Here is a 16,120-nt window from a genome sequence, read left to right on the forward strand (position 1 = left end):
GATGAGCGATTAGTAACACCCAGTATTTTCTCGTCATCTGGTTGTTTGCAAGCTGTAACCTTTAAGCATTCAGTATCCAGATTTTGTAATTGGTGACTTCAATCACTAGACTTATCTTCCCTGACTGGATGATGGCCATTTAAGAACAAAGCCTTAGAAATGATAAAATTTACATCTCACACGTAAAACTTGTGAGACATTAAGGACGCACAAATATCGCAAAAAATAACAAAATCTATTCACAGAGGCAAGAGTAACCAATTTACATTTTCAACCTTATCAAGCTGAGAGAAGTGCTTTCAATTGAAAACAAAAAATGGAAAAAAAAAAAATGTTCTGGTGTTTGAATGCTTTTTAGTGATTTGCTTCATACAAGAAACATCCTCATGCAATCATAATCCATCCAGGGATTTCTACTCACGGTCCAGCAGGACCCAAAAATCTTCACTAGGGCTTTGCCACAGACCACACAGTCTTCCCTTATCAGTGCAGAATGACTCACTCAACGGTCCTTTACTCCATGAAAAAAATGAAGGGAACTCTGCAATGTCACAAGCAGTTAATGCAATATCGGGAAGTTAAAAAATGAAGGAGTCGAAGTCTAACTGTAGTTAAATGTCGTTAAGCCATTTCCTTGCTCCTGGGAAGACATATGAAGTGACTAAGAATCAAGAAATCTGGATTGTCTATTTATTGGTCGATTTGCATGATAGCTGCAATACTGCATTGAGACTCATGGAGACTGGCCATTTAATGTTTCACTAAAAGTTTGTGACAAGTCAGGGCTTATTCTGTGACTGATCCATTCCCTTGCAGATAGCACTGTTGCAACTTGTCATGGAGTGACACTTCTTAGTAATCCTAAAAGGTGACTTGGTGTGAAGCTGCTTACTCAAACAAATCTTTTATTTATTTTTGTTTCATTTTCTAATGTCACCCTGATGGAAGGCTCTCGGAGATTCTTTTCCAGATTTCAAGTGGGAACTGAAGACCTTAAATTATTCCTTGTGAGTCTTGTCTTCTCTATGCCCACTAGGGTTGGGTTCAGGAAGGAATTAAATGTAATGAACACAAATCCTTGGAGAAAAGGGAAGATAAATATTTAAAACAACTTTTTAAAGTTATGCACATAGAAGTGATTAACAAATAACAGGAATTGTGCTTGTTCTCTTTTCAGACCACTAAAAATTCTGCACTCCCCAGGCTGGCCCATTAACAAATAATATGATTTGTACCACTTTCTAAGCCTTTTCTACAGAACTGAAGAAAAGAACAACAGGGAAGCAGGGAAAATAACTGCAAGTAAAAACAATCATCTTCCCCACAGTACTTTCCACAAAAGACTTCCTCCCCTCTAATACAATGGTAAACTACCTTGTTAATCCCCATACAGCCATTTAGTGGGTTTTTTCCCCTCTCTTCAAAATGTTTTGGTTTGGGTTGGGTTTTGGTGGTTGGTTTTTTGGTTGGTTGGGCTTTTTGTTTGTTTTGTGGTTTGTTGGGGGTTATTTTGGTGGTGGTGGTTTGTTTTTTTGGTGGTGTTGCTGTTTGTTTTTTGTTGTTGTTGTTGTTGTTTTAAATATATGTTATTTGGAATAGAACAGCCACAAAAGCCACTTACAGATCCAGTCTTGTTCCTGTTCACCCCTGCTTGCTGGCCAGCTGTACTGTTCTCTAGCCAGACCCCATCAAGCTGCACCATGAAAGTCACCGTCTTTAAGCAGGCTCCCCCTGACAAAACACAATGCAATTACCACTATATCAACACAGGTGCACTTACTTTGTCTGCCCTATAAATCTGGCCTGTAGGATGGCCCATATAAATAAAGTGAGTGATTTTGCACTTGTAAGGACTTGATAGGGGTCAATGATTTGCTGAACACCAGCAGAATTTCTCAGCACAGAATGGGTAAACCAGGAGGGCTTAATTCAAAGTGTTAGATTATCCAGGCGTGATGGCATAATACAGGGAATCATTACTCAGACATGTGCATTTATGAAATCATTACTGGGCTAAAGTAGTTCATTTTTCTGCCTTTTCAACTATAGACTCTTGGTTTGAGGAAGACCAATGGTGCATCCAGTAGTAGGAGCTCCAGGCTGAATCCTGATCACCTATAATTGAGGATTTTCTATTAACCACTCCATTCTCTTCTGGAAAGGTGCCAGACTCATTTCTGTCTGTCTCCAGGAGGATGAGAGGTGCCAGTGGCATCTTGTCTTCCTTAGGTTAATTTGGAAAGGCACAGGGCTCTCAGGGAGTGCTAGATCCTGACTGAATGAGAGACTTAGTGAACCCTTTAATTTTCACAGCTTTGTGCTGTGCAAACTTTTATTTGAACAGGTTTTTCTGGGATTATTTGAGGTCTTGTCAATACTTCTTTTGTGACCAAAAGATAAGGCTTTCACTTCCTCCATGACTGGAAGAGCACAGAGCAAGTATTGAAAGGATTTGTTTTCTTTCCAGTTCAGCAAACCCATGAACCTCATTTTCAGCTGCCTTCCTTCAGCTGACTCACCACAGAAAGCAAGTTTTGTCGTCAGACATTTGGGTTTGGTGTTGGAAGGGATTGAGGAGAGGACTATGTTGTCTCTGTGGATACTGTCTTGGTCCTCAGCTTCATGGCTGGGCTCTTCAGAGACAACTTTCCTCCAAAGCACTGCACAGCTTGGAGCAGCACCAACTAATTGCAAGGAGAAAACAATCCTCTGACTGATTCCCATATGCTCCACCCTCTCTCACCTTCAACATGAGCTGTCATTATGAAGACATGAATAGGAAAAGCCAAGCCTGGCCTGAAGAAAAAAAATCCTTGGCAATATAAACCATTTTGGAACAACTTTGTACAGCATTGCCAACAGAAACACAAACCTTGTCTTATGAACCTTCTCCTGTTTTCATCCAGCATAAGGCTCTTCACTGCAGCCTCAGGCGTGAACAGTCTCTCTTGGGGTATTTAGGGACAGGGTGTTCTTTCCAGACGACCTCATTTCCAGCTAATCTCTTGCCTGCCAACTGTTTCAGCTGAGGTAAGTTTAGAAATTAATTTGCTGTGGTGGAGATGAAGGACACCAGGAAAGCCTCTGCCCAAGTCAGCAGAATGCCTGTGTTTGAGCAATAACAGGGTTAAACACTCAGTAATCCTGAATAAGTCACATGAAGCATCAAGTCATCCCCAGCATTAACATTTTCTGCTTACACCTGACCTCTGACAGGTTTTCTTTTAGCCCCACCATTTCAACAACATCGTTCACCAAAAACTGTGAGATCCAAGATGAAACATGACTGATTGCAAATCAGTCATCACACTGAAAGCACAGAGCCTGGTCATGGGAACTTACAGCAGCCATGATATTCATTTAAATGCTGTAATGCATTTGTATTAAACTTGCTTGGTTTGTTTTCCTAATATTTGGGGGGAAGAAAAAAACCCCAACACACAAAAAAACCCAACCAAACCCCAAACCCAAAACAAGCAAACAAACAAGCCTGTTTCAAATAGACTTAAAACAAATATTCCAGGACACCTATGCAAAGTTTCAAAATTCATATTCACAACTGGGATTACTCAGAAATTTGAACTTCAGGAGCTACACTCATCTAACAAGGGAACAGATCCTACCAGAGAACTGACACACCTCATAAAAATAGCTCAAATTGCAAATGTTGGGTTTGAAATTCTCCCAGCAAATCACTCTCCAAGAAACTTCTAGTGAAGAATGATTTCCAGAAGTGATTCAGCAAACAGCTCGAGACAATTACAATCTCTTCACAGTCAGTTCACAAATGGAAGATGTGGTTTGTTGAATGATGCTCATTACAAATCATTTTCCACCTATATGTATCCCTTTGAGAACAGTCAGGGCTCTCAGGTGGACCTTCTGACATCTTCATCACCTGTAATGCGCAGTTTCTGGAGGCTAAGCAATTTTGTGCAGAATTTCTGAATAAAGTAATAACAAATTCTGCTGTGTCTAAAGCAAGAAATGTTTTGTTTTGTTTTTCCTGTTTTTCCTTTTCACATTACATAGCAATAAATGCATAAAGGGAAGCAATAGGAACTTAGATAACAAAATGTCAACCTGAAGGACTGCATTTTTTAAGCAATGACTTTTTGGAGGGCAGGCTCTGTATCATAATACTGCCATAAACTGGACCATGGGGTCATTTCTGTGTGTCTTAGCCCATGTGATAAGCATCTTTAACAGCTCCCTTCAGAAGAGCACTCTAAATTTATACAGCATGTCTTGAACACCAAAGTAGACAGAAATTGCTTTTCACAGAAGGCACCCACAATTGCCAAGGGCTGAATTCCAAATAATAAGTTGAGCCATGAGATCAGAAGGGCATTTTCAGAGGCTTACCATTATGTGTCCTACACTAGCCTTACAAAATATTTATGGGACTGTAGAGAAAGGAGAAGCTGAGAAATACAAGAGCTACCCTTTCCTTATTCAGCACAGTATCATTCCCTGGTGCGTGCTTCTGTTGTGTCAAAGTATCCCCATTTACAACAAGAACAAAAAAAAGGGATTAATTGAAAATATTGTTGTTGTTATTATTATTACTCTTATTATTGTTATTATTTATGACCTGTCCCATGATAACTTGGTTTATTTACCGTTTCTCCCTTGTAGGAATGTTAGTACTGAAAGATGCTGCTGAAAGTAGTTTTATGTCAAAAAGAGGCAAATGTTATCTGCCGTTCTTCTGCCTTGCCTAGTTATTTCCTCACTGTTAAACCCTCTTGGGAAGCAAACAGAAATTTCAGGTACTACTGCAGCAAGACCAGTCAAGGCTTCAGTGCTCAGCTGTGTTTGCTCACTGAGTCATGGCTTGGTCTGGCTTGGGTGCAATGGGGCTGTGGAGATCTCTCCCTGCACCTGCCCAGACCTGCCTCCTTGGAACATGCATTACGTGAGCTCCTGAGCTGTAAACAAGCGGTTTGCCAGGTGCTGGCGACAGTGGTGCTGCTCAGTATTGCTGCTATCAATTTTTAATTTCCTGGGGCACAGAACCCCATGTGTGTATGCTTTCATAAATTCTCCCCTCCCAGTTCATGACCTCCGAGGTGGTCCAAGCATCCCTGTATTCACTGGAGGGGTGTTGGGACTTTCATGGAGTGATTCTTCACATTAAAAGGAAGACACTGAGACATCACTGGGGGGGAACTAGAACAGTCATTGATGCTACAAATGGACTTTGGCTGATAAAACAAATGTTCAATCATTTAACAAGGGCTGAGTTAATTCCATGCTATTAAAACAGAGATAGCACTCCAGTTGCCCTAGCAGCCTGCAGATGACAGAAAGCCAACTATATATTTTTTTTAATATAACTTTTATGTAATCTTAGACTCACCTTGCAGGCTGGCAGAAAGAATAGGGGAAACAAAGTTTTCTTCTCTTTTCTGTCTGCATACTTGAAACAAGAGTGAAGCTAAAATAGGAAGGAAGAGACACCATCCAAAAGTGTGTTTCAAAAGAGGTGATAGAAGGCAGTTGCATCAGACCATTTGGGTGCCTCTTCCAATATATTGTGAGCATTTCATAGCCACCAGCAGTTGTGTCTGCAGAAAATCACAGAATGTATAATGAGATTGCAATTCTAGAGGGCAACTCTGGAACTAAGCAGAGCTTGGCACTCCCCCAGAATCACAGTGATGCTGCTTGGAAGCGACTGTGGAGATCTCTAGCACAAAATTCCACTTGAACCAACACTACTGCCAACATAACATGGCATTGGCCAGAAGACTGGTAGGAAAAGGGTAAGCACAAAAAAAGAAGGGATGGGAGAGAAGTCCTGGTAAGTAGATTCAGAAAGATAGAATTTGGTATGAAGGAAAGGACATGGGCAATGTGATCTAGTTGAATATATCCCTCCTCATTGCAGAAGAGTTGGACTAGATGACCTTTAAAGGTCCTTCACAGCCCAAACTGTCCATGACCTTATGACATGTATTGCATAAATTTAAAGGCTGTCCTCCACAGAAGGGCTTCCTGTCTGCTTCTGGACTCCACAAGCAGTGAGGTACCACATCCCACTATGCCCCAGATGGACTCATGTTTCCATGAGTTTCATCTACCATAGCATATCAGTCTACTCCCTCATATCTTCAGTTTCAGGAGTACTTTTTTTGGGTTGTTTATCAATATAGCTCTAGAGCAATGAGAAACTGATCTTGAACAAATGTTATCTGAGGCAGCAGCACAAGTAAGGACACTGAGTGATTTGGAAGTAAATGAACTCATACTTCCTTACTGCTCTTCCTACGATCTGGAGCCTCCCTCTCCCTTGAACATCAGGAAATTGGCAGCTCAATTTTGCTTTTCTTGTTTTCAGGAGTGATTGCCCTGGCAAGGATCCTGAATCAGCACACCACATGCAGTGGAACATTCTCTGCATCTCATTCAGAGCCATAGGGAGCCAGGTTTCCACAAAAGAAATTGGGCTTGGAAATTCTTTACCCTCCAGTAGAGCAAATGCATGAATATTTCTGTTCTTGACCTGATTTTCCATCAGTTCCAAAGGATAATTAATTTCTTTATTTCTCTTGATTAATGGAGGAGAAACTGTTTTGCTTTGCTATTTCTTTTCCAAGTTCACTGGCTAGCTGTTTCTGAATGTCCTGGGTGTTTCCCTGTCCCCTCTCCAATAACCCTTTCAGGAAGTTTCCCAGTTGCAATTTTGATCCATTTTAAATAGCTAGTTACTCCCAGCAGGTTTGTCTACCACTCCCTTCTGAGGTCAGCCCACCCGAAGTGAGAGGGGGTGGAAATCACTTAATTTGGCTCTCAGATGTTGTTCCAAGAAAGAAGGAAGCTCACCACTCAAAGACAGTGATGCTTTGTGCTCACACACTGGACCCACTCAATCATAGCCTTTTCCTGAATCATCTAATGACCTCAGCTTTCCTTTCCTGAAGAGATGTCCCTAAATCACTAGCAAGATAGAAAAGATGTAGCTGAAAGAAACTTCATGCTCTGTGGTTGTTCCAATGTGTTTGTTGGCAAGATGTCTCCAATGCTATGTTCACAACAGTCTTGCAAGCAGGTTGATTTGAAGCATCCTCCAAAACAAACTTCCCACCCTTTATTGCCCTTCTTGTTTCCCACAATATCACAACATCACAGTAGCTATGTGCCATTCTCAGCAATGTCCTTATGGACAAATCAAGCTCTGTTTTGTCTCCAGCTGTGCTCCTTAGCTCATCTGCATCTTTCACCTGTGTGAGGGTTCAGTTTCATAGGTTTGGATGCTGGGTGAGCATTGGTTCAGACCCACACAGAAAGTGATATGGTCTCAACACACAGGAGGACTTTGAAGCCCATGCAAAATCCACCCACAGTGACAGAGGGGAGAAGCTGCTCTCTGTGGCTGCACTGCCTCTACCCCAGGTTAGGAGAATATTCACCTTGGTTGTGAAACATCTTCAAAAGACAGAATTAGGAATGTTTCAGGGAGTTTTGCTTTTTGTGCATCTGGCAGCTGGTATTAATTCCCTCCATGCAGTAAAGCTGTAGTCACTCTTCTCAGACATGTCTCCCATGTAAATGCAAGCTGAATAATAACTGTATAGCAGAGAGGGTTTTCTCAGTCATCTGCCTATTGGTGAGAAACATGACTACACTTGGTCAGCAAGTGTCAAAAGTATGCCTTTCACTAGAAATAAGGAGAAAATTACTTTGAGTCTTATCACCACTGATAGTTAAAAACATCTCAGTAAATTTAACTCCAAAATAAATTCTTGATTTGCTTGGTCAGTTTATCCTGACAATGCAACCTTGTGTATCAGTGGTGTGATGTGCAGTAAAAGGCTCTGCAGGTTCTTCTCCCTTAATGTATAACTTGCTCCTAGCAATCAATATGGAAATATCAGCTAGTGTGAGGGAGCATACTGTCAATCCAACCAAGAAATAAAAGCTAATCTACCCTATCTGTTTGATTTTGGTTGTTGGGGTTTTTTTTCTACAAGCTTTATGGTTATAAAAAACTGGTTTTTTACAATCTGACCCTAAAGATTAGATTATTCGGGTCATAAAAAAATAAGTGTGAAAACTGACTACAGCACTCTTGAAAAATTAGTTATCTCTATTGGTTTCTACCTGATGGTGAAATCCATATCTGCAGATTAAGTAATAGTTGCTGTTTGTCAATAAAAACTGATGTAATAGTTACCCATTACCCTTCCATTATGAGGCACACATGATGAGGTATAAAATGTTTTACCTTTTGTTCATGTAATTGCTGCTCTCCTGGCCGCTTGAAATCCCTCAGAAAGAACTCCTGGCAGGCTTATGGTCCATCATCTCTCTCAGGATCTGCTTGATTGGCACCATTCCTGGAGGTCATTCATAAGCACCTCCAGTGGCAGCCTCCCCAGCCTCCCCAAACAATCTCAGTTTAATTGAGAACTTCCTGAACCAAAGCATTTGCTGCCTGTTTCATCTGAAGACCTACAGCAGCTGATGCGGCCTCACACAGGTCCTCTGCCAGATGGACATGTTCCCCTGTGGGTTATATGGATATCTCTTTAGCTGAAATTGCAGGAAATTTCACTAAGAAGCTGAAAACAAAGGGTTTGACTTCAAAATTGTCTATAAAGGAGAAAGTCATTTAGAGGAATACAGAGCTACCCACCTCCTGTTCAGGTGACTAGCTGAAGCCACATTAAAGAATTTGGACAGCACAGGAAACCTTAAATAATCTGGCAACCAGTGACCACAGATTTAATCCCTGGTCTTGATTTCTGACATCCATGTGAGGGTAAATATAAATACAACATTACCATTACCAAGGTCTAGGTCATCTCCACACCAGTCCAAAAAGACGGGACTTTAACAGCAGGCATGTGGCCACCTCTTTCATTTCAGAGTCAGTCCATATGTTAAACCTTACTTTTCTGGCATGGCTTATTATTTCACAGGGAGGTTTATCACCAAACACAATTTATAGGTTTAGGTTTAAAGAAACCAACCAACCAACCATGGTAGACTTCATCTACAACACCATGAGGCAGACTCAGAAAGTTTCCTGAAACAAGAATAGCCTACATTTATTATGAAAAAAGACAAGGGATGTGAGATCATGGGAGATGCAGGCACTTTGCACTGGTAATGCTAGATAGTGCACAAGGCTTTCTAATTCTTGGCACACTGGTCATATTGCATGGGTTAGGACAATCACAGATCACAGGATGTTAGGGGCTTGAAGGGACCTCTGGAGATCTTTGAGTCCAACTCCCCTGCCAGAGCAGGACTATATAATCTAGTGCAGGTCACACAGTAATGCGTCCAGACAGATCCCAAAAGTGTCTAGAGAATGAGCCTTCACAACTTCTCTGAGGAGCCTGCTCCAGTGCTCCATGACCCTTACAGTAAAGACATTCTTCTTCATATTGAGGTGGACCTTCCTGTGCTGTAGTTTGTATCTACTCCCCCTTGTCCTATCACAGGGCACAAGTGAGAAGAGGTTGTCCCTTCCTTCTTAACACCCAGCCCTCATATATTTATAAACATTTATTAAATCCCCTCTAAGTCTTCTCTTCTCCAGACTGAGAAAAAATGTGGGGCTCTCAGCCCCTCCTTGTAAGGCATGTCATTCCTGGCCATTCAATACAGTGCAATGCAGTTCAATTCAATACTATGCAATGCAGTGTCACAAAAGAATAACATAGGGAAACGTATGCAGTTCCGGCAGTCACATCCAATTGAATTTTACTTGTTGCAGGAGAAATTAACTCTCTTACGGCTACCTGCCTGAGCAGGAACCTAAAGGCAATTAGACCTTCTTAGGGCTGCCTTCATATGTGATAGTTCTGGTGCTGAGAAACTAGACATCTGCAAAGTTAAATGTCATTAGTTCCACTTAAGTTTCAGATAATTTTCTGGTTTGTTCAGTGTTCCAGACAGCTAAATCTGTTTCAATTATTAGTGCATTCACACCAGCAAGCAACCTTTCTTGTGAACCATTATTAACAATTGTCACTGGTCTTTTCACATATCCTTCAGTAACCAAATATAAATAAATCTGTCTTCAGAGACCATGCTGCTGCGGTCCAGGCCACATTCTAATTAAAGAATGGTGTTTTCAGTGAATTACTTCTCACTTTCAATATTGATTTAGGATGATTGCTGACCAGGGAATGCTGTTCAGATACTGTATACCTCTATGATACAGAAAAAACAAGGTCAAGTCCCTAGTTATGCCTGAGACAAAGAAGAAAAAAATTTTTCTTCTCTGTAATATGTGTCAAGCACTGTTGTTTATGTAAGTCCCAGAAGCTGCCAGCCAGTGCAGAGCTGGTAAATTAGCCCAAACAGAACTGCTTCTATACAGCTGCACTAGCATGGACATCTCTATTGTACAGCCACTGTGACATACCAGGCAGTAAGGATCCCTTCATACACTAGTGCTGCAAGAACCAGAGCTATGGCCTTGCCTTTCACCATTTTCCTGCCATCTCACTCAAATACCAGCCAAAATCACTCCATTACTGCAAAACAGTCCAGCCTGATGCAGCATAAATCATGGTGGAAAATTCTGTTCACCAAGCAGCCTTCCAGGCTGCTGTAGCTTCAGCAACAGTTTGCCTGAGTTTCCTCTCATCTTCCAATCAAAAGCAAAGCAATTACACTCAAAATAGCTCAAAAGAGAAGCTACCAAAAGGAGGATCTGCTTTTCACCCAGATGAAGTTACTGCCTGAAAATTCCTTAGGTAGGACTGAAGTGGTTGCCAGTAGTGACTGCTTCAATTAAAAGGAAAACAATTTTCATTACCATTGCTTTGCTTCACACAACAACAATGTCCTGATGCAGTCACCCTTTTAGCCTTACTGCCTGTTACTGTAAAAGAGGCTTCTGTTCTGCAAAAGTTGTCTTCTCAGGCAATGCAAACAAATATGCTCTCTGTAATTTTAAAGGATAGGTGTCATCTTACATGAGCATGCAATGAATACTCATGCTTGGCATTCACCAGATCTTCTCTCTCTCCCTGTACCATTCTCCTACCTGTGGAGAAATGAGATTTCAGTTGCCAATTCTGAAAGTCCAGCCTGGCTCAAAGTCACACTCTCTTTGGCCTGTGCATCATGACCTCTTCTCCTGACCCAGGTGGGACTGTCTCTAGTGCAATGTTGTTTGTGCCTTGTCTGTACATTTTGGGGTAAAGCTTCTGGAACCAGAGCTTAATAGTTTCATAAAAGCTGAATTTCAGTCCCATCTTCCACTGCTTTGTCACTTCCACAGCCCTAAAGGATTAAAGAAAAGAAAGGTTTTGTCTGTGATGAAGTTGAAAATGGCTGATCCCCCACAGAGAACAAATCTTGGGAAAAAAAAAGACTAGGCTGTCACTATTCCCAGCACAGAGGATTCAAAGCAGAAAGCTGGCAGTATATACGCATGGAGGAGAAGACGCTCAGTGTGTGGGTGCCAGGGAATGCAATATCTCACTTCCAGAGCAAAATCAGCTTATGTTTGAAGCATGACATGACCACATCCCTCACTGAGAGCTAGCTCCTTTGCTCGCCATGGAGAAATTACCATGACTGTAAAGCTGACGTGATGGCTTATGCAGCAAAATGCTGCTCTTAAGCAGCAGACATAGATAGTCAGCATCTGTTGGCTCAAGAACAAGCAGAAGCCCTTAGCACCACACTGCAGAGCACTGAACTTGTGCTGAGAGATACCAACTACCTTCACTAGTCTCCAGTTCACAGTGTTCATTTAGGATGCTCATGGTTTACTTCAAAATTATTTAATCTGCACAGCTGCCACTACACCCAGTTCTGCCTTCCCCTCCAACTCCAGCTGCACATTCCTGCCTCCTCCTCTGTACTCAGCAGATGGTGAGCTGGCTCGCGGACCTGAAACATCTGAAAAGCAACAGCACTATTGTGTCAGTAGTGTGAGCTAGGTGATACGAGAATGTGGCCTTAAGGGGGATGAATGTGAAAGAATGGGCTGGGATTACCCTTTTAGTAGATGTGAAGATTTCGATCAATTCTGACAAGCCAGGAGGGATGTCACCAATGCTGTATCTCCAATCTCATGGTAGTCTGCAGGGAGCATACAGAGAACCCTGTCAGATTATAGGTGAGTGTACCTAATTTTGCAAAGGTGTGCTCTGCAAGCACCCACTGTTCCAGCATTGAGGCTGGGGAAGATTCCTGCTTGAAAATTCAGCCTTGTTCACCAAATGTACTTTGAGTTAAAATGTATTAGAAACAATAAAAGTAAAAGGATTGGGACTTACATAGCAGCATCCAGAATGTGTGAGAGGTAAAGTTGCACCTGTAAATCTATCTTAGCCATTCTGTCAATAGAACATATTTCCCACACTTACTATTTCCACTAAACTTTGTAGCAGCATCATACTGATTGTTTCATCAAATACAGTCCAGAAGAGCAACTGGGTCAGTACAGCAGTATTAGGTGATATTCTCCATCACTCCTTCCCTTTCTCGTTCTGAATGAATTCAAACACACAGTCTTATGTTGCAGCCACAAGGGATTACACTTCTTATTTTGCAAGGGGAGATCTGTAATCAAGTTGAAGAAAGTCTGATGTTGCTGATTTCAGAGACACCAGAAGGTGAGGTTGAGGCCAGGTGTTTGCAACAGCATGTTCACCACCCAACTCCTGCAGATTCCTTTGAAGGTCTGAGACAAACAGAGGTGAAGTATTGAGTCTTCATGAAATCGAAGGGTTAAATGTATCCCAGTAAAACAGCTTACCACCCTTAAGGATTCAGTCTAGGATGCCTTGGTGTGATCTTTCAGCTCTAAGTGATTACATCCTCCTTTACAGGGACTAAAGTTAACAGCTGTGATAAAAAAACCTCAAAGATGCATTTTGCATCGCTGCTCCCATTGGTCATTTCAGACACTGGCCTCCTCATGCTACATCAAACACATGCAACAAATCATTTTAAAGGATGTTCTAATATCTATTCCACAAATCTGCATAGGCATCCCCCTTGACACTTTAATAAAGTAAATAAACACATGCCTATAACGAAGAACTGCTGTAACAGCACTTGGCTTTTTGACTCGGGTATCAATTCCCCTTTTGTTCATGAGAAAAGGGGCTATTTATTTAATTGTGCTTCCTTCTCCTGGGCTCCACAGTTCATGCTGTTCCCAGTCATGCTCCATGGAATCCAGAGGATGTCAGCTTTGCCACTAATACTCTGTGAGCTGAACCTTGTCGGGATCAAGCAAGGATTTCATCAGCACAAGGTCAGTGCAGACACCTCCCTTCCTGTGGGAAACTGCTGTGAAGCGGCTCCCTGGTCTGATGGTCTGTGGCATGGAAAACACTTTCTGGAAACTTTTAGTATCCTGCACTGGAGAGATTCAAAGCCCACTTGCAAGTGATCCTGTGCAAGCTGCTCTAGGTAAACCTGCTTTAGCAAGAGGACTGAACTAGATGATCCAGAGGTCCCTTCCAAATCCTGCTACTTTGGGATTCTGTGAAAGTGTGGATTCCTTTTCAAGTTGGAACAGGGCTATCAGAAATCAAATCACAGCCATTTGTGCATAGCACAGAAAGCATTCCACACCAGTGAACCACAAGAAGTGCAAAACTCTGCACATGCTCGCTGGACTGAGATCTGCAACCGTGTCTCAGCAGCAGCTGTGTGTGAGAAGATTTGGGCATAGGTGGGCAAAACGACTGAAGGAGAATAACTACTCCTGGCAGTCCTTTTCAGAAAGTACACTCAGGAATGGGTACACATGCACAAACGTGTCCACACACAGAAGCACACACACAGAGCCACACAGCATTAGCCCAGACAGGACCTCATGCCATTCCTGACCTGTTTTTCTGTGCTATGCTGCGGTTTCTTTGGAAGTCGTTAGTGTTCAGCCCAGGCAGAAGACAGAAGGCCCTTTCAGCAATGAAGCCTGAGCAGTGTTTTGCAGCATATTATTTTCATCCTGGGGTTCCAGCCTACCCCAAAATCTCCTGTCATAAAACAGTAAGAGCAAGTTGGGATCTCAAAGGGAGCAAAGTTTTTGGGTCTGCAAGGTGCTATATGAAATGAACAACAAAAACCCTTCCCTACAAAAAATAACACTGACTCAACAAAGCTGTTTCCTAAGTTTAGTGAGATCCCTGAGCAGTAACACCATGAGGGGAGGCACACAATAGGATCCTTCTTCTGAGTTTAATGGCAACAAATAGGGTTGTATGTGTGCCCTCACTGGAAACAGTCAAGATCAGGTTGTACAGGACCTGAGGAATTTGACGTAGTTGGAGTTGTCCCTGCTTACTGCAGGAGGATCCCTTCTTACCCAAACCATTCTGTGAGTCAACAAGCCCAGAACTGGGACCTATGTATGTCTGAATTTAACCCCTATCTGGGGCTAAACTGTAGCAGTTACTTGATCACCTGATGACCCCTCCTTAGCAGAGAAAGAGAATCAGTAAAAGGAGAGAAGAGACACAGGCTGAAATGAAAATTGATATAATGAAATAAACAAATTAATGCAAATGCACAGTCAGATGAAGTTATACTCAGCCCTGCAAAAGTGCCACAGCCGCAGCAGTCAGGCAAGCAGGCGAGCAGTCTTGAAGAGCTGAATGAGAAGTCCAAGCAGAAAGCCTAAGCAAAAAGCTCTTCCTAACAAACTTCCTCCTTTATATTAATTGTGATATTCATGGTCTGGGATACATCTGTGAGCCAGCTCAAGTCAGCAGCCCTGGCTGACTCAAAACTACTAACGGTCTGCAGCCCATGAATGTCCTGTGATTCCATTCCAGCAAAACCAGGTCAATGTGCAAATCTTCTACACAGCATTTGTTCAGTCTACAGACTCTACTACGTGTTTAGTCCTCCAAGCTCTGCAGTGAGTGAGCAAGAGCCATTCTGATTAACTCATGTCTCTTTAATAGTATTTTCATGGTGGCAGATTTCTCCATTGGTGGCAGGAGAAAGAAAAAGCACAGACCAGTTTTCTAAGCCCAGACTAATTTCGAGAGGCTTGCATTTCAGGGGTTTAAAAACATAACAAAACAAACAAAACAAAACAAAACACAAACAAACAAACAAGAGTAAAAAAAAACAACCAACCAAAAAAAAAAAACCCAAAAAGACAAACAAAAAAACCCACAACCCTAAGGGGTTATTTTTTCTGTGACCAACAAGTTTTGTTTCAGACATTATTCAACAGTAAACAGGTCATACAAGAACATGACTTTCTAAAGGAGCTTAAGAGGGCAAAATCAGACCTTTAAATAAATGGTCATGCTATTCAAAAGGATGCAAAGTATTCAGTCACAATCTAAGGAAAATAATAGGAGCGAAACTAGTAGATACTGGAGCAGGAATTAGGCAAATGAGGCAAACACAAAAGACGCTGAAAGCTAAGCTGCAGATGGTTGTACCAGAGGACATATCTTGAGCCTAAAAGTCTGTATCCCAGAAGAACATGCTCAACAAAACAATCCCTAACAAAGGTGAGACGGGCAAGGAATTCACAAAGAAGAGATTTCTGGGAGATGGAGTTATCCTGGCTTCTATCTATCCCCTTCAAACAGGAGTCAATATACAGGCAATTGCATAGCTTAAACAGTCTGAGCCTGTTGAACTCATTGCCTCTGGAATGGTTTTGAAGGTCACTTCTGAATCTCTGATGTGTCTGAAAAAGTTTTCATTTACACGTTTGTTCAAATCACTTATCCATATAGGTTTGATCCAATTTGCCATTTCTAGCAATTTGCCAGGATTTTTTCATATCTGATATTTAGAAAACATTGTGAAAAGGTTTAAAAATAGGTTGAAATAAATCTTCTTATTCATGCTTGGAGAAAAGAAACATTTCTACATGTTCTCTGCTACACTCAAGTACCACACTAGAATTAACAAACAGTTTAGAAATGTCAACTTGTATATCCAAGAAAATGATGAAATGAGGATAATATTTAGCTAACAATGACCACATAATTGTTCCTAATTAGTGAAAGGGTAAAATCTTCGTCACATGCACTAACAGTAATAGCTGTGTTATACATGTGCCACTGGTAGTAGATTTGCTTTTCTGGGTGTTTCCTTTTCAAAGACCCTTAGAAGAAAATCCTAGATGCCCTGGTGTTCACAGGTCACACAGAAAACC

The 16,120-nt window shown here is 41.6% G+C and overlaps 1 long non-coding RNA gene across 1 annotated transcript; it reads right to left on the reverse strand.

Annotated features, from left to right (window-relative positions):
• Positions 1 to 1,642: 1,642 nt before the first annotated feature.
• LOC137446507 (uncharacterized) lies at positions 1,643 to 5,397 on the reverse strand. The gene is made up of 3 exons (XR_010988662.1): positions 5,363 to 5,397; positions 2,873 to 3,105; positions 1,643 to 1,731 (listed from the first exon to the last, which is right to left on the reverse strand). It is a non-coding gene; the product is annotated as an uncharacterized lncRNA (long non-coding RNA).
• Positions 5,398 to 16,120: the final 10,723 nt, after the last annotated feature.

This window comes from Melanerpes formicivorus, unplaced genomic scaffold (genome assembly GCF_026170545.1).
Source record: "Melanerpes formicivorus ecotype bairdi unplaced genomic scaffold, bMelFor1.0.p_v2 SCAF_17, whole genome shotgun sequence".
Taxonomy (NCBI): Eukaryota; Metazoa; Chordata; class Aves; order Piciformes; family Picidae; genus Melanerpes; species Melanerpes formicivorus.